The sequence below is a fragment of the Schistocerca serialis genome, chromosome 9 (assembly GCF_023864345.2).
Source record: "Schistocerca serialis cubense isolate TAMUIC-IGC-003099 chromosome 9, iqSchSeri2.2, whole genome shotgun sequence".
NCBI lineage: Eukaryota > Metazoa > Arthropoda > Insecta > Orthoptera > Acrididae > Schistocerca > Schistocerca serialis.
Window position 1 is genome coordinate 211,796,758 of NC_064646.1, and position 20,648 is coordinate 211,817,405.

Below are 20,648 nucleotides of genomic sequence, written 5' to 3' on the forward strand. Positions count from 1 at the left end.
TTTTTATTAAGGCCCACCACGTAAGTCGGCAACAATCAAAAAATAATAATAACAATAATAATATATATATTAAATTACGACGACCGACGGACGCGAGATTGGGGCCGCAACTTTGGGGCCCGATTAATATGATTCTATTGTAATGAATGTAATTATGTATGTGTCTAATTGTTGTAAAATATTAATGCTTGTATGAATTCTTTTACATGTACAACAACAAAACCACACCATGAGGAGATCTAGAGAGGAAAAAGTGTAGAAAAGAAAAAGGATTGCGAGAAAGAAAAATAAGTAAGGTAAGGCCTATTGTGCAAGTATCCTGTGTAGCTCTGTGCGGAATATCGAACCCATGTGCACATGAGATATCTTCGGTGTTTTGTGTATTTATGTGTTTATTTTTGGAGGGATAATTATTCGTTTTGTGTATTTATGTGTTTATTTTTGGAGGGGATAATTAATCGTGTGTGTATTAGTGACTTAAAGTGAATTTAGTATGGGTAAGATAGGACAACCTAAAGCATCCGTACCAGAAGAACAAAATTCTGTTAATATGGAAAGTGAGGATCATTTGCAATACGTAAACGAATCCCAAGCCACCGCCTCGGATAACATAATTTCCGGAGCGGGGGGCGAGGATCTGTGGACGGTGAATGACGCTCCACAACAGATTGGGAATAGAGTAACAACTCCACTGCCTGGGCAGGGGGGCCAATCGAGTGCTAGATTAAGCGGGGCACCAGTATGCTCACCGATTGCAGACCCATTTGCAGAATTTCTGCGCAAGTTAGAAGAAAGAGATCAGAAACTGGCTCAGATGCTCTATGAGCAAGAGCAACAAAGAGAACAGAAAGAAAGGGAAAAGGAAAGAATGTCAGAACAGAGGGAAAAACAAAGAGACGAAAAACTGGCTCAGATGCTGCGTGAGCAGAAGAAAAAATTAACGCAAAAGCTCATTGAGCAAGAGCAGCGCAGTGAAGCAAAACTCAACAGTATCCAAAGCGAACTAGCCGAGATGCGGGATGCGTGCAAAGAAATACCCGATCTTGTGCAAAGCTTAGCCGGCGAAATGCAAAAATTACAGATATCGCAGGCTAGGCTTGAAGATAATGTCCAGACTTTAACCAACTGCGTATATAATGTGGAGATAGATGCACGGAAAAGTATTGACGCATATTTGGAAGTGCAAGCTCAAAAAGTAGAAAAAGAATTAAATGAATGGCTAGAAGTAAAGGATCGCGAGATATCTGCAAAGATTGAAAGCGATGTAAAAACAGCTGTAGAACAAGCGACTGCGGCCGCGAGTGTAAATATTGACGTTAGCGCTGCCGCACTACATTCCGAATTAACACAGATTAAGTCCCGTGTGACTGCGGAGTTGCCAAATTGGCAACAGGAGGTCGCGCGGAGATTGTCTGCGTTGGAAAGCAATGTAAACAGTGGCGGACAGATAATGAATCCGACTCCGCGTACTGATTACTGTAATAACGCAGACGGTAGGCAGGGTGCGAGTGCGCAACCTGATGCGAATTATGAGCACGAACAACATGCGATACCGTGCAGCGCACATCACGAAGTGATGAATGTCCCAGAATGTAGCAATCAGACGTGCAAAAAAGAGGACAATGTAATAAAACACAGGACGTTCCAACCTTTCAATAGCGAAAAATGAAATGTCCACCCTGTTGTATTTATTAAGAGCTTCAGGAATGTGTTTCCCAGGACAAAGAATACAGTTCGTGGTTTCCTTTATTCAAGGTGACGCGGCACTGTGGGCCACCGACGTGTCCGACAAATGTCTAACGATGCAACAGTTTGAAGATGCATCCTTGCAAAAATTCTGGTCCGATAGTGTCCAAGAAAGACTACAAAAGGAGTTGTACACACCAGAAATGTACAATCCTAAGATGGGAACGTTACGCAAATATTTCGAAAAGTATATTAACAAAACCAGGTACTGGGATGAGCCAATGTCCGATCGTGACATAATCAGATTAATAAAAATGAAGTTGCCCAGTGAAATTAAAAGATATTTCATCAATGTGCCGGAATACGATATAGAACAATTCATGGAAATAGTGGATTCTGTTGACTTATTGATCGAAGATATGAAAACCGAAAACAAGTGGAATCATGCAGGCTGTAATCAACAAAAAGCCGATTACAATGGCAGCCACAGTAACGGTAGTAACTTAGTACCAAATGGTAACGGGAATAGGCAAGAGCACCGGTAACAGAAGCGAGGCACAAACAATGGCAATGGTTATAACGGCAACGGTTATAATCGTCAAAATCGAAAGAGACATCATGATGGACGCATGAGTAATGGATATAATGGTAACGGCAATCCGCAATGGCGGAACAACCGAAACCAGTGGCATGGTAGTAATGAACCGACACCACAGTGGCAACAAAACACAACACCACAATGGAACGCCAACCCTGGTCCATCACATAACATGTCAGGAAGTTACAACCGACCACCGCAAAACCAGAGCCATACACAGTATCAAAATACGCCATCGGGGAGACAGGGCAGCCAACTCAACAGTAGCAACAACAACAACCAGAACCACAATGTGAGGTTAGTGGAAGTGACAGACAACTGTCAACCCACTAATGCTCATCCGTTAAACTAAAGACAGCCACAATACGCTCTCCGTTGTTGGCTGCAGGATGGTGTAGTGAGGGCACATTCACGGATGACAGCCATAAACTTTGTATGCTGAGATACAATGAAGGAACAGGAACACAAATAGAAAAGGAACTTGTAGACATACCGCAGAAATGTAACCGAACCGACAAAAGTGTTGTGCAGGCTATATTGCAAGCAGATATGTATGGAGCACCAATACACATAATAGTCGATACTGGTGCATCAACCAATGTCATGAGTGCAAATTTTTACAAGTACTTGAGTCAAAATAATAGAATACCAGTATTGCCAGTGAAGAATTGTCGTGTAACAGGTGCAATAGGTGCACAATCTCATATCATAAAGCACCAGGTGCAAGTCGAGGTTACGGTAGGAAATGAAGCAATGAAAAGCTCGTTCCTAGTAGTTAAGGGATTAGGTGTTGCTTGCATCCTGGGGATGGAATTTTTACCCCAGAGGGACACAAAAATCGACCTCTTGTGTGGGGAAATAAGCCTTATGAATGAGGGTAGACGGGTAATTTTGCCATTGTTGAGGACACGGGAAGTGCACAGTAAATATTGCCGGAACTTTCAGTCGAGATTCGAAGGAATACAGGTAATGAATTTATATTCTGACCTAAGTACAAGACAAGCATATTATAAAGAATTTATTACTGAAGATAAAGAGGAAAAAAGGAAACTGATAGCCATGAAAGTTAGGGAGTCAGAACATTTGACTGAAGCACAACAAAACGAATTGACTCAGCTACTTACAGATTATGAGAATGTGTTTTCGGAAAAACCCGGTGTTATCGAGGGATACACTTATAACATCGAGGTGGTACCTCACGATACTTTGTGTCACGCAAACTACACCATTCCGTGGTCAAATAAGGAGGCAGTTACCAAGGAAATAAGAAAAAATACTTACAAAGACTTAAAGAAGTTCGCTCAATAGAGCAACGTTTACATTTGTGTGTAGTAGGTTAAGTTTATAGTGTATTTTTTTTCTGTGTGTAAATGTTAAGATTTTAGTGTAACATTTAAAGACAATGAGGCGCACAAGATTAGTGTGATTCAGTTTTGTAGATGTTAAAGAATAATAGTATTTTTAAACAATTGCATTTTGAAAAGAAAATGAACGTAGATTTAAGAATATTTTAAAATTTTCATGTTGAAAAATGCTCTAAAAAAAAAAAAAAAACAATTCAACAGCTTTTAATGATGAAAGAATTTTTCATTAGTGTGTCATGAATATTTTTGAACTTACGTAACTTATGAAATTCAATATTATAGTGTATATGTTGTTCCATGTATTTATGTCTATATCGGTCTTGAAATATGCTCAAGCATAATTTACTTAACAATATGAGTACAGGGTGTACATCACCCAAGGTACCTCATGTGTTGTGGACAAGGTACAAAGCAAATCAGTAAACGCGACTACCGCTTAGCACTGTTAAAATATATTGCCATCTGCTAAGGCAGAGATTTACACGAATTTATCATGTAAACAAAAGTCACAAATCAAACACTAATCTAGGAACTTGCACGCTAAGCCTAGATTATAAAATGTGTACGATAATGCGAGAGGCAAAAGTTTTGTAAAGTCGAGCCTGGCTCTGGAGGGCAAGTACGCAATGAGTGGGCAGACATGACATGGGGACTTACCTCAGATGAGACGGAAATACAATTGTATAGTCAAAAAAATCTGAAGGCAAGTACGACTCTAAGTGGAAAATGAAAAGAGATAATTAGTGCGAGAGACTGGTAAAATCCAGCATAAGCCAAAATCCAGTTGAGACTGAATGGAATACATTAGTGTTTGTGAACTAATCGAAACAGTTACTTTAAGCAGTGTGAAAAACTGTGAAGGTGAAACTGTGATATGGACAGTGAAGTGCTAGTATTGAACGTTCAACAGCGGTGAGGACGCCAAACGCCAATATTACGCACGAAAAACTGTGAATTTGCTTATAAATGTGAACTGTTAACGTGAAGTGAACCCACAGTCAATATTTTTGGGACAGACTGTAGTTTCAGTGAGCACAATAATGCAAGATTGGAATGCGATGCGTGGATTGTTGCAAAACAGCGACCACAGAAACGGCGAATGTTTGTGCTAAGCTCGTACTGGAACACTCACCAATGCCTGCGAGTGCGGCGAAAACATAAATAATTTTATCAAGACAAAAACTGACGTGTAATGGAAACAGTGGTGCATCAAAACTTCATTCACGGGAGAAGATCCAGGTCATGTATTCTGCAAGACAGTGCTAGCTTGACACTCGGAAACTGGCGAAAACTTAACAACAACTGCCGCACTAATAAATGCTCCTTTCTCAGTAGCGTAACCATCTGCAGCGGGAAACAAATATTACGTTGGTTGTGTGTATGTTTCATGTACTACGTCGGAGATGCGTAGCAGAGCTGACTCCTGCCAACAAGCGCGGGAGGCGGATATCATCCCACTCCGCCACGCCTGGCCGAGACAGAAGCGCATCGCCAACCGTGCAGCCGATCAGCTGATTCTGACGTTCCGCGACGGCGAGACACACGCTGGCGTCGAGTGGGCGTTGACCTCTCCGCAGCCGCCGCGAACGCCGAGCACCGAACACACCAACCGACCCCGTCGCGAGCCAAACGTCGCGGCGTAGATCATCAACGACACCGCAATCAATTGTTATAATGACCTCATTTTTTGCATAGTGCACAAAAATATTTGTATGCACATCCTGTACTCCAATGACATTCCAGAAACAATTAAGTGAAAGTGACCAAAGCAGTTAGACTGTCGCTCCGCCGAGGTTTTTCCCAGGTTTCCCTACGGCCGCGCCAAATGGGGAGCGAACAGTTGACACCCCTGGGACTTCAAGTTTATGGACTAACTCGTGATTGTATACCTTTGAACACTGCAAAAGTTGCAACCCTAAAAAGAAGCAGCCAAAATGAAAGTAATTGTATTGTATGTCCTTTTGTACATGACTGTATACGTAACCAATTGTATATTATATTGTTATGTAGATAACTTCATCTGTATTACACTTTGTGTGCAACACACCTCAGTAATTACAACATACGATGTGACATATGCAAACTGTGAAAGAAAAATCTGCGTGTGGACACTGTGGACATGAAAGAGGAAATATTTATGTCAAAAAACACGAACATTTTTTATGACAAAAAACATTTCGGGGGGCAATATAGCATCCCCAGTGCCATATTACGAAAAGACTTAAAAACAATATTTATAAAGAAGACATTCATAATTTGTAAGAAATTTTTTTTTTTCATTTAGCCATAAAATAATAATCTCTCTGTCCAAGTTTCAAATGCAAAGAAATAATTTATGACAAAATGATCTAAAGAGGTGACAAGATACACTCTTTTGTTAATTTTTTAGTCGTCTTCATTACTTCTTCACTTGTCTTTATGGTGACAGATGGACATCTTGCGAGTACTGGCAAATGTAAGCATTTGTATGAGTTAAACATATAATATAACGATTTAATATTATTGTGCACTTTTAATTTGTAAGAGGTGATCCCGATTTCATGTCCGCCTTCCTTGAATTAACCTGCATTCAAGTAATTTACCGTTCAACAATCGCAGCGGCCGATGCAGCCAACGACGCCATTACGTGGCGATATTAACTTATGAAAAATTAGCGGAAGCGGAAACCTCGCCCACTATTAGCATAATATTAATTTTTCTCCACAGCCGCACGAAGTTGCAGAAATACTTAGCTTTAAGATTCTTATTTTCAGTACCATAGCCGAGACCCAGAGCCAGGACTCTGACTACAATACAATGGTTAACGGAGGTAAGAAAAATACTCTCGCGTGTGTGTGGGCCGCAATTTTAATTAATAACTAAAGATGTCTTGCTTTACAGTGAACTGACTAGCCGAGGAAATTAATATGAAAAGTTTATTCCATTGTTCAACTTAAATATCATTTTTATTAAGTCCCACCATGTAAGTCGGCAACAATCAAAAAATAATAATAACAATAATAATATATATATTAAATTACGACGGCCGACAGACGCGAGACACCATACAGTAAGAACTTCAGAGGTGGTGGTCCGACTGCTGTACACACCGGTCCTCTAGTACCCAGTAGCACGTCCTCTTGCACTGATGCGTGCCTGTATTCACCGTGGCATACTATACACAAGTTCATCTCAGCACTGTTGGTCCAGATTGTCCCACTTCTCAACCCACAGATCAGAGAACAGTGAAGAAGATATACTTAAGTATCTTCAAAACAAAAGTTACAGATGAGAAATTATACAACAGAAACGGTTGGCAAGTGAAAACTATATTAAGCAACCACAAAACAAATGCAAGGCTGCTTGGAGAGCTATCAAATCAGAACTACATAATATTAATACAACCACTAGTGATACTACCAATATCACACTCAATGAAATGAATAACTTCTTCATTAATTCTGGTAACAAAGGACACACAACTCAACAAAATGACAACTATAAATCAGGCATCAATAAACATCTAGGAAAAAAAACAAAGTTATTTGTATCGCACAACAAACATCTACATTTGAGTGCTTCACTAATGTTGCTTAGCTATAGCAAAATTCAGCAACTAAATAATAAAAGACTTGTATAGTCTGTAATATTTTGTTATTAAAAAGAAAATGCACATTATACTACAATTAATTTGTGTACTAATAAATTGGATTTTTACCAATTGATGTGAGCGAGGCATTTGAGTCTGCGAGTTATCAGATTCTTATAGATAAACTGTGGTGCTGTGGAATTCAAGATACAGAATTCACTCTTATAGAATCATATCTTGACAATAAGACGTAGAAGGTACACTTTAATGGTATGAGCTCTGTATTCCTACATGTTTCAAGAGGTGAACCTCAAGGTTCCATACTGAGGCCCTTATTGTTGACAATCTGTATTAATGACCTATGCCACGTAAATCTGTTCTGCATGCTGATGGTATTATATTCACTGCAACTGGGAATGACAGAGGAACTAAAGGCACAAAGCAAAGGCAACCTAAGACTCTCTAATATCTGGTTCAAAGAGAATGAATTAAATGTAAAGCAGACTAAAACTTAAAATGTAAATCAACAATGAAAATTATCAGTTTTTGAAAATATAATGTCTTTCCTTTCCATCCCACCCCGTAGGTCTCCCCGATCAGGATTTTGGGTGACTTTAATGAACTCTCCGCATTTCCTAAACCTCACCAGTCCTTTTCCACAACCCTCTTCCTTCTCCTTCAGCCGTTCTGCCAGGAGAAGAAGCCACTGTCTCCAAAATCTTGCAGATTTCAATATCTTTATCAGTGTGTTCCCATTCTGCCACACTGAAAATGTAATTTTTAGTTTATGCAGTACCAACAACAGCTGTATGCCAGTTAAACTTCTGGGTGTGCAATTGGATTCCAAATTAACTTGGAACCTCCATACATATTCCATATGCACCAAATTACCATTAGTCATATACCTTTTACATAAATTTAGGACATGTGTGAGTGAAAAGATAATGCCCAGTTCCTATTGTGCATTTTTCATAGGTACATAACATACTGCTCACTGCTTTGGGGCAGCTCAACTGGGACAAAAAAAGTTTTTATATGGAAGCAAAAGTCTATCAGATGTCTAGTGGATATTTTCAAAAGCAATGTATCTTGTAGGGCACTTTTCAAGAAACTGGGTGTGAAGACAGTCCCATCATTATTTATACTTAGCTGCCTAGTCTACACAAAATAAAATCAAGAGACCTTCTAGTTAAAGCTATCATTTCACTGTCACATCACAAAGAAAATATTGACCACCCTTTTACAAGACTAAGAAAGACACACACTAGCTACATTCATACATACCTTGGAGTAGAACTGTTGAATGCACTGCCATTAGAAGCATAGACTACCTCACCAAAAAGGTTCAGAAATGTTACACAACACAGGTCTAAACTGAAGACTTTTTAAAATTTGTGTGTAAAATAATAGGATACCCACTATCCAAAATAATAAACCAATCTTTTGAATAAGGAAGCTTCCCAGAGGTGCTGAAGTATGCAGAAGTAAAACCGTTGCTCAAAAAAGGGTCAAGAGAGGATATGGGGAATTATCGTCCCATCTCCCTCCTCCCAGTCCTATCAAAAATCTTTGAAAATGCTGCTGCTATGCAGATTCGAAATTTTATGGAGAAATATGGTATTACTACGGAAAACCAATTTGGTTTCCAGCATGGCAAAAGTACTATTGATGCAATTAACAAGTTTATTGACAAGATCAGGACATCATTAGACAACCATAATAAAGTTGCAGCAATCTTTTGTGATCTCACAAAAATCATATTCTGCTCATCTATAAGCTTGATAAGTATGGGATCATGGGTAATGTTCCAAATTGGCTTACTTCATACTTATCAAATAGGAAACAAAGCGTGATCGTCTCATCAAATGCAGCAAATTACTATTCAAAATGGAAAACAGTAGTCCACGGTGTCCCTCAAGCCTCGATTCTAGGACCTATTTTGTTTTCGTTCTATATAAATGATTTAACGAACAATATAAATGCTCCATCGATTTTATTTGCAGATGACACATCTGTATTAATTGAAAACCAGGAGCCAGAAAACATCCCTCTCTACATAATAAACACAAAGAACAAACTAGAAACATGGTTCCAACTGAATGGATTAAGACTGAATATCCCCAAAACCCACATGGTGCAATTCAGAACAAAACAGTCAAAGCCCCAAGAAATTAAAATAACTCATAAAAATCAGGATATAGAAGAAGCGGATTCAGTGAAGGTTTCAGGGTTAAACCTAGTTAAAAATTTAAATTGGAATAAACATGTTAACTACCTGTTAAGCAAATTATGTAGCTTTGCATTTGCTATGCAAATATTAGCTGGTGCAACAGACATGAATACAAGGAAAATTGCATACCACAGTTACTTTCAATCAGTTGTAAGGTATGGTATTATTTTTTGGGGAAATTCAAGCAATATATTGTGCATACTAAAGTTACAGAAAAGAATAACAAGGAACATGTGTACTGCCCATCCTAGAACACCATGTTGCCCACTATTTGAAAAACAACAGTTATTAACAGTTCCCTCCTTATACATCTATGATATTATCATCTTTCTACACAGCAATTTAGAGTTATTTGAGAAAAACTGCTTCAATCACACGTATAACACAAGAAACAAAGACAATTTTATGCTTCCCACTCATCGCTTAAACCTATATGCGCAGTCTCGTCAGTATACGGCAATGAAAATTCATAACAAGCTAAAAGGAATGAATGTTCTGAGTATGAACCTAGAGACACTGAAAACAAAGCTATATGATATACTTGTCAAACGCTGCAACTACACTGTTGAGGAGTTCATGAAGAATGAACTGAACATTTGAGCAGGATAAATTTACATATAGTCTTGTGTGTAAATGTAGCTGTCCTTCACAAAAGGAAGGAAAGAAAAATGAAAGTTTATATTAATGTTAAAATTCTTTGTACCAATTAGGCCTAAGTTGTGTTATCCATTTCTTTGACGTGTCTCCTGTATACTAATCATAAGATTAGGAATTGTGTGTTATGAGGCGAATAAAACATTATTCACTATACTATACTATTCACTCTGCTGTAGAGGAATTTTTTGATTGTGCAAAAGGAGATTTGAAATTTTAACTTATACTGCTTGTATGTTTGTATGCAAATCTACATGATTTAACTGTTTCTTTTGTTATTTTTATATGTACCATTATTCAACTTGTACAAACTATTAACATTAATAGTATGCAAAATGCTCAGAGATGAAATAAAAAGAATAAAAAAAATAAAAGACTGGAAAAAAACGTTTCCAGAATTAGTTCAAATTCATACAAAAGTATATAAATTTCAAATATGAATATTCTGAGAAGTAATAAAATGGTCCACCTCTTCAATGAAAGTTTGAATAAAGGTGTATTTCCATCTGAATTAAAATATACAATAGTCAAGCCATTGCACAAAAAAGGCAGCAACAAAGTAGCTTAATTCCAATCCTAAGCAAAGTATTAGAAAAGATTATTTCACTATGGTTAGAAAACTTTCTTGTCAAAGAAAAAGTGCTATGAGAAACCCAACATGGTTTTAGGAAAGGCTAATCAACATCTGCCATATGAGATGTAGTACATACAATACTTATGAAATTAGATGGAAAAGAAAGGATGGAATGTTTGTTTGTAGATTTATCACATGCATTCGACACAGTATCTCATAAGCTGTTGCTTGAGAAACTGGAAACTTATGGTATCAGAGGAATAGCCAAAAGTCTTATACAGTCATACCTACAAGACAGATATCAGGTTACACAAGTCACACACAAAGTGGGCAACATTATTAAGAAGTACAGCTCCAGTATAGCTATAGTAAAGTATGGTGTGCTCCAAGGGTCAGTTTTGGGTCCTTTATTGTTCATACTATATGTTAATGACCTGGCCACAGAACACAACAGAAAGATGCTTAACTATGTGGATGACACAACCATTGTTAACTGGGGAACCAACGAGAATGATATGGCCCAAAGTTGTTCTGGTGTCACTTGGATTGAAGAATTACTTCCAAAACAATCACTTAAGCTTAAACATCAATAAAACAAATCTAATGGAATTTCAAATACACCACAAACAAGCTGAAATGCAATGGAGTGAAGTGTCTGATTACAGTTCAGAAATAAAATTGAAAGATAAAACTTCCTTCCTTGGTGTCATGTTAGATCAGCATCTCTCTTGGGAGCATCATATCGATTCCTTAAGCCAAAAACTAAGCAAACCAATTTATGCAATGTGGACAGTGTCACAATTTCTTAAATATGACCAAATGAGTATAATCTACTATGCTTTAGTGTAGCCAGCCTCACATATGGATTTGAAGTATGGGGTTGTGCTGCTGCCAAGCACGTAAATAGGGTATTCATCCTTCAAAAAAAGGCAGTTAGAATCATGTGTAAGCTTAGATATAATGAGTCCTGCAAGGCAATTTTCAAAATTAAGAAACTACTAAAACTCCCATCACTATATATTTATAAAATGGTTCAGCTGATGCTAAAATACAAGCAGTACAATCATCTAAATGGAGAACTACAGATGTACAATACTAGGAGGGACGATGATTATCACCTGGAAAGAGATAATACAAAAAGTGCAGACAATAGCTCCTATTACATGGGGATCAAATTTTATAACAAAATTCCAAAAAAATTAAAAAGCTTAAGTGGTAGCTGCTTTGAAATTGCCTTGAAGGAATTCCTCATCAATAAGTGTTTTTATAGTATTAAGGAATTCCTCCCAGTGGAGTAGAATACTTTCATTTGTATAAATAATATTTACATGTACCGAAAAAAGCAACATAATTTTTTTATCTGTAGACCTATTGTATACAACTGTTTCCCACAATGTTATAAGGGGAAATGATCAATATGTAAACTATCCAAAACAAATCCATGGAGAATAAATAAATAAATAAAAATAAATAAATAAATAAATTTGTACAAAGTTTTCTTTCTTTTGTAAAAAGTGAAAAAGTTGTTCTTATTTCTGAACCCTGCAGAGTGTATTGTCTTCATGACATGTCCTCACAACCTGCTAACTAAAAAATTATGTATGTAATGTCTAAGAATTCACAGAGCATGAGTCAACAATTGTCCCTACGGTAAGCAGGATTCCATCAAAATTATTGTGGAGCAATCCTGTGTGTGGAGCTATTCCTGTATATGAAATGGTGGATGAATAATGCAAATTTGTAAAATAGTTACAAAAATTGTATTCTCCAGGATTATACATATTTGGAAAAACTGACAGACACAAAGGACTATAAAATAATGCACTGTAACAGTATGCATCAAATACACAAACACATTTCTGACATGACCCCACAGTGACAGCAGCTGCAACTCTCTTCCAAGAAGACAATGGTTCTGGTATTGGCTGACTGATCAGCAATTCTAGTGATTCTGGCAGGACCTGCAATCAGAATAATTTTATCAGAGATGGGGTAATTTTATCCACTTGATATTTGTGCTGGTCATTAGGGTGTACATTAAAACTATTGTTCTATTTTAATTTAGGCTGTAATATTGTTCAAATTGTACATTATATTTTCACTAGTGTATGAAACTCTTTTTTCATTCTTTTCTTTATTTCCATCAAGAGCAAGTCTGATTATTTTATATATTTTCCTGAATAAAAAATGTCAAGAATACAGTGTAAATTTATCAGGCACAGATATGGTGATTGCCAGGAAAAAAAGTCTTCACTCATTTCCAATTTGTGATTAGTCCTTAGGTAGGACTTCTGCAAGCCAGGGACTTATAATGGTGATAAGTATTCTAATAAGTGAAAGTCAGGATAGTAGCCATTGACTTATAGCTAATCTACATTAAGTGATCAAAAATGCAATGTGGAACTGATCACTTAGATGTCACAAGAGGTGGACCTGGCAGTATAAAAGGAGGCAGGGACTATTGTACCATTAATAAGCAGTAAGAGCAGAATGTGTCAGGAGAGTTCAGTGACTTCAAATGTCATAAAGCAGAATCTGTGAGTAATATGCCTGAGCATACACACAAATCATTGAAAGTGTCCCAGCAGAGTTCAAGCCGCTGTAAAGGAGATAGGTTTGTTGTAAAGGAGAAGGGTTGATCAAACCCATATTAATGCTCACTAATAGGTCTTCAGATACTTTTGGCCACATGGTGTATGTGTGACACACAGATATATGTACCAGCATAGAGCCTAATTAACTTCTGAGCTGCCAATATTTTTCTGGTACAAGTATAGTCACAGAAATAAACATTCAATACAAACCTACCTGCACCCCCATTCTATAAATTCCACTATTACAGCATATGTACCTTCAGTGCTTCAAATATGTGCTCAGTCATAAAAACACATGTAGGCACAGACAGCCATTTGATTGCTGTACTTCACTAGCAGTCTGGGTAAAATGCAAGATAGCTTTTCTGACAGTCAAGAGGCCAACAAAAGAAATGTTTTAAACTTCACTAAGCACTCAGAGGGGCACAAATAAGACTTAAAACTAGTAGAAATAACTATGAAGTGATAGCATATGAATATTTAATCATGGATAGTTCTGATTGAAGGCACCTGTAACTGCTATGCCTGACTTTGGTTTGGCTTCCACAGTAACATTCCTAGCAAGTATAGGAGGACATACTGCAATGGACACTGATAATTTATGTCTAAATCCTAATGTCTTTAATTGAATAGACGTGGTCCCTATAATAAATAGCTTATATGATTGTGATGGTCAAATAGCAGTGTGGCGGCAGCACCGTCCAACGCATGAAGGGCTGAACTACGGCACTGTCGAGTCAACGTGACTCCGCCGTAAATGCGTACGCGCGGTCGTAAACGCAGTCGCCGTTAAATTGTCTTTCATTTCTTCGCGGACGTTACGGCGCCTCCGGTTGCGCCAAGAGCAGAACATTCTGTGACGCGGCCTTTTGTCTCGCTCGGTCCACGCGGTCGCGCCACGGCTCGTCACTGGAGTGTACACCCTCCGGGATTGGTGACCGAGCCGTGCCGCCAGTGCAACGCGCCTATGTAGACGGACATTAGCGAAGTATATTATTTGTCATTTATTGTAACGGCAGGAAAAATAAATGTGTCCTGTCCAGAAACCGCTTTAGTCATTTATTGCCACAAAGCCTCTCCCATGAGCATAGTGCGTGGGCGCGCGATGAATGCCGGTTCACTGCACATGAGCGACTGTAAGCGGGGATACAACACGTTCCCGCTTCACTGGTGACCCCGACGTGAAAAGGAATCTCGTGGAAGCGACGCTGCTCGCGCACCCGGTACATGATGCGGACTTAGCTGTAGTCGTGGACGCCAGCCAGGCCGCCATCGGCGCGGCGTTACAACAGCGCGTCGGCGGGAGTTGGCAGCCTCTCGGTTTTTTCTCTAAAAAGCTTTACGATTCGCAACGTGCTTGGAGCGCTTATGACCGAGAGTTGCTTGCGGTGTACGCGGCGGTGAAATACTTCCGACCGTCCATAGAAGCCCGACAGTTCATCATTTTCACCGATCACAAACCCATTACCCACGCGTTCGAGAACAACCACACTAAGTGTTCACCACGCCAACTCCAGCAGTTAGAGTACGTGTCGCAATTCATGACTGACATTCGACACATTTCGGGGATAGACAATATCGTCGCCGATTGTTTGTCCCGAGCGTGTGCCGTTATTTCACCCCCTGTGAACTTTGAGGACATGGCCCAAGTACAGGAGAGTGACGAAGAACTGCACCGCTTCCGTCACGACACTTCCAGCGGCCTGCAACTGGAGCTGGTGCCTGTCCCCGGCTCCGCACGGAAGATTTGGTGTGACACCTCAACCGGCACGCACCGACCATTTCTCCCGGAGAAATTCTGACGCAGTGCCTTCGACCGTATCCACGGACTGTCACACCCCGGCACCAACACCACTGCGATGCTCGTGGCTGCACGTTTCGTCTGGCCCGGGCTTCGGAAGGACTGTCGCGAATGGGCGCGCACTTGCACCGCATGTCAGCGCGCCAAAGTCGGGAGGCACACCCACGCACCCGTGGGCACCTTCCCGGACGCGACACGCCGATTTGCGCACGTCCACGTGGACCTCGTCGGCCCGCTTCCTCTCTCACAAGGCAAGCGGTACCTCCTAACTATGGTGGACCGCTTCACTCGCTGGCCGGAAGCAACGCCCGTCGCGGACGTCACAGCCGAGACCGTCGCCACCGCATTCGTCGACACCTGGGTGGCACGCTTCGGATGTCCCAGTCACGTGACAACTGATCGCGGCCGCCAGTTTGACTGCGCGTTGTTCACGCACGTCGCCAGACTGTGTGGCACCCGGTTACACAGGACAACCAGCTACCAACCGGCGTCGAATGGCATTGTCGAACGGTTCCACAGGACCCCCAAAGCCGCTCTAACCTGCCACGACACCTCATGGCCAGAGGCGCTTCCACTGGTGCTGCTCGGCCTGCGAGTCACGCCGAAGGAGGAGATCGGCGCGTCACCTGCCGACCTCGTTTATGGGCAATCCCTGACAATCCCGGGCAATTTTGTCGAAGATGTAAGACTCCCACATGACGCCGTGGCACCCACTCTGGCGGAACGTCTGCGCAGTCACATGGCCGGCCTCCGAGCGCACGCACCGACGCGGCACGGCACCGGGAGGATATTCGTCCACGCCGACCTGCAGCGCTGCACACACGTCATGTTGCGTACCGACGCAGTACGGCCACCTCTCCGACCGCCCTACAGTGGACCGCACCGCGTGATCGCCCGAGGAGACAAAACGCTGGTCCTCAAGTGCAACGGAAAGCCGTCGACAGTGTCAGTCGACCGCGTCAAACCAGCCTACGTCTTGCCCGCTCCATCAGCCACGCATTTCTTCGACCCGGCAGAAGATCTGATCACGGACGACACGCCCTCTGCCAGCGGTCAGACGGAACCCGCACCCGGAGCCGCCGGTGACGCACAGCTGCAGCCTGCTGTCATCGCGCCGCCACATGCGCCTCCCTCCACCACGCCCAGGCAGCTGGTACGGCCGCCCGGACCGCGCCCACCACAGGCGCACCGGTCGCCCCCACCACAGCCGCCAGCGGACTACGTCACGCGCGCCGGCCGCCGCGTCCGATTCAAACGGCCGTGCTGTGTCGCCAGCGTGCCACGACACCCAAACCGGCAATCACGTGCCCGAGCCACCGAACGCCATCAGAATTCGGCGCCCACGAGCCGCCGTCCGCTGTAGAGACCCGACCTCCAGCTGCAAGTGCCTTCGGCCGGTAACTCCAGTCGAGCGTTCGTCACAGCTCCTGGACCCGCGTTCGCGTCTTTTGCCTCCGCCGCGTTGGGCGTTGAGGCCGAATCGGCACCCGCGCCAGCTTACCTCATTCGCTTCTCCGTCGAGCTCCGGACATCGCGCACCACACCGCCCGGCTTGTCCGTAGTAGCTCCCGGACCCGCGTTCGAGTTCCGACGGTACCGCACTCGCGCTTGCGCCTTCGAGACGTCACCACCAATGACCTGCAACGCGCGCCCTCACGCGCATCGCTACGGACAGTCGCAGCCAGTGCCTGCTGCCGCTGTCACTAGCCGTCAGCGCGAGGACACGCCCACGGCACACTCGCCGGTCCGGCGCGCTGACGTCATGGGCCGCCGCCCTTCCGACGCCGACCGACCCCCGCCAAAGCTGCCGCACTGCCATCACGCAGTGCGCGAACTTTAAACACACGCGTGCCACCGAACGATCGCCGCATTTTCGCAGCTACGGAGCTCCGCTCTCCAAGGGGGGATCTGTGTGGCGGCAGCACCGTCCAACGCACGAAGGGCTGAACTACGGCACTGCCAACACAAGTAGGGGCAGCTGTACCGTTATGCGGAATTTCGGCAACGGTGCGTAGCACACCGGACCGCACGGGAACAAAGCTGCCACAGTGCGAGCTAGTCGACGCGACGCGACACACGTCTCCCCAGTTCTTCTGCCGCGGACCACGTGCGTCGAGTCAACGTGACTCCACCATAAATGCGTACGCGCGGTTGTAAACGCAGTCGCCGTTAAATTGTCTTTCGTTTCTTCGCGGACGTTACGGCGCCTCCGGTTGCGCCAAGAGCACAACATTCTGTGACGCGGCCTTTTGTCTCGCTCGGTCCACGCGGTCGCGCCACGGCTCGTCACTGGAGTGTACACCCTCCGGGATCGGTGACCGAGCCGTGCCGCCAGTGCAACGCGCCTATGTAGACGGACATTAGCGAAGTATATTATTTGTCATTTATTGTAACGGCAGGAAAAATAAATGTGTCCTGTCCAGAAACCGCTTTAGTCATTTATTGCCACAAAGCCTCTCCCATGAGCATAGTGCGTGGGCGCGGCGATGAATGCCGGTTCACTGCACATGAGCGACTGTAAGCGGGGATACAACACGTTCCCGCTTCAGCAGCAATAAAGCATCCTCATCAATCAGGTTCAAGTAAGTAAGGAAAATTAAAATTTCACACATTTGCAATTGCTGACTCTGTTACACTATGCAGAGAGAACTTATAGGATGAAAAATGAAAAGAGGTTTATCAAGAACACACAGCAGATGAGAAAATTAATTTTTCCCTAAAAATTTCTTGCAACATTGTGAATCTAGTTTTTCTTTACAACAGGCCAGAGTAATTTACATTGGAAGCCTAGAAAAAGGGTAGCAGACATCTGGGATCAAAATATCTTGTACTAAGATGAGATAGGTTTATTTAATGACTTGTCTACCTCTAATCAAGATTTAACAATGCAATACAGGCAGTACTGGAATATTCTCCAGTGTGTTAGCAAGAAGGCAAAAACCATTCACCATGTGCAAAAAGTCAGAATTTCAAGATTAAGGCAAGGACTATGTGGAGCATCAGAACGGATGAAAGGAATAAAATCAGTAGAGGAAAGTAATTTTGAACTCCAACATGATAGTGGTAGAGAGACAGATGATATGAAATTCAAATCGTTAGTTACTAAATTTGTAACAGAGCTCTTAGACCAGTATTATTATTATTACTATTATTATTATTATTGCTTTCCTTTCTAAGACGTTATGTCTGGTTAAAAATGGAAAGTGATACAGACCTTGATCAAGCGTGACTTCCTTTTAACTGTACGGTATATGTTACATTGCATTTAGGAACTTTTGGGTAATTGAACATGTATCAATAATTACAGATTTCTGTAGTTGTACGTATAAGTTTGGATGTAGCTGTATTGCGTTGATGTACTGGTGGATATTGTGTGGTATGACTCCTGTAGTTGATATTATAATTGGTATAATGTCAATTTCATCTTGATGCCACATGTCCTTGAATTCCTCAGCCAGTTGAATGTATTTTTCAATTTTTTCTCCTGTTTTCTTCTGTATATTTGTTGTATTGGGTACGGATATTTCGATTAGTTGTGTTAATTTCTTCTTTTTATTGGTGAGTATGATGTCAGGTTTGTTGTATGGTGTTGTTTTATCTGTTATAATGGTTCTGTTCGAGTATAATTTGTATTGATCATTCTCCAGTACATTTTGTGGTGCATACTTGTGTGTGGGAATGTGTTGTTTTCTTAGTTTATGCTGTACGGCAAGTTGTTGATGTATTATTTTTGCTACATTGTCATGTCTTCTGGGGTATTCTGTATTTGCTAGTATTGTACATTCGCTTGTGATATGATCTACTGTTTCTACTTGTTGTTTGCAAAGTTTGCATTTATCTGTTGTGGTATTGGGATCTTTAATAATATGCTTGCTGCAATATCTGGTGTTTATTGTTTGATCCTGTATTGCAATCATGAATCCTTCCAGCTCACTGTATATATTGCCATTTCTTAGCCATGTGTTGGATGTGTCTTGATCGATGTGTGGCTGTGTTAGATGATACGGGTGCTTGCCATGTAGTGTTTTCTTTTTCCAATTTACTTTCTTTGTATCTGTTGATGTTATGTGATCTAAAGGGTTGTAGAAGCGGTTATGAAATTGCAGTAGTGTAGCCAATGTATTTATATGAGTGATTTCTTTGTGTATTTTGCTAGTTTCTGTTCGTTCTATAACTAATTTTCTTAAATTGTCTACCTATCCATAATGTAGGTTTTTTATGTCGATAAATCCCCTTCCTCCTTCATTTCTGCTTAATGTGAATCTTTCTGTTGCTGAATGTATGTGATGTATTCTACATTTGTGGCATTGTGATCATGTAAGTGTATTGAGTGCTTCTAGGTCTGTGTTACTCCATTTCACTACTCCAAATGAGTAGGTCAATATTGGTATAGCATAAGTATTTATAGCTTTTGTCTTGTTTCTTGCTGTCAATTCTGTTTTCAGTATTTTTGTTACTCTTTGTCTATATTTTTCTTTTAGTTCTTCCTTAATATTTGTATTATCTATTCCTATTTTTTGTCTGTATCCTAGATATTTATAGGCATCTGTTTTTTCCATCGCTTCTATGCAGTCGCTGTGGTTATCCAATATGTAATCTTCTTGTTTAGTGTGTTGTCCCTTGACTATGCTATTTTACTTACATTTGTCTCTTCCAAAAGCCATATTTATATCATTGCTGAATACTTCTGTTATATATTAATTGGTTGAGTTGTTGATTTGTTCCTGCCAGTAGATTTAGATCATCCACGTATAGCAAATGTGTGATTTTGTGTTGGTATGTTCCAGTAATATTGTATCCATAATTTGTATTATTTAGCATGTTGGGTAGTGGCCTCAGAGCAAGGCAGAACCAGAAAGGACTTAATGAGTCTCCTTGGTATATTCCATGCTTAATCTGTATTGGCTGTGCTCTGTGATATTATTTGAATTTGTTTGGATATTAAGTGTGGTTTTCCAATTTTTCATTACTATGTTAAGGAACTGTATCAATTTAGGATCTACTTTGTATATTTACAATATCTGTAGTAACCATGAATGGGGTACACTATTAAAAGCTTTTTGGTAATCAATGTATGCGTAGTGTAGCGACCTTTGTTTAGTTTTAGCTTGGTGTGTCACCTCTGCATCTATTATCAGTTGCTCTTTACATCCTCGTGCTCCTTTGCAACTGCCTTTTTGTTCTTCATTTATAATTTTGTTCTGTATTGTATGTGTCATTAATTTCTGTGTAATGACTGAAGTTAATATTTTGTATATTGTTGGTAGGCATATTATGGGGCGATATTTAGCTCGGTTTGCTTTGTCTGCTTGATCTTTAGGTTTTAGATAAGTTATTCCATGTGTAAGTGTGTCAGGGAATGTGTATGGGTCTGCAATGTAACTGTTAAATAATTTAGTTAGATGTGAATGTGTTGAGGTGAACTTCTTTAGCCAGAAATTTGCTATTTTGTCTTTTCCAGGGGCTTTCCAATTGTGAGTAGAATTAATTGCTCGGGTGACTTCATGTTGCAAAATTATCACTTCAGGCATTTGTGGTATCATCTTGTATGTGTCTGTTTCTGCTTGTAACCACCGTGC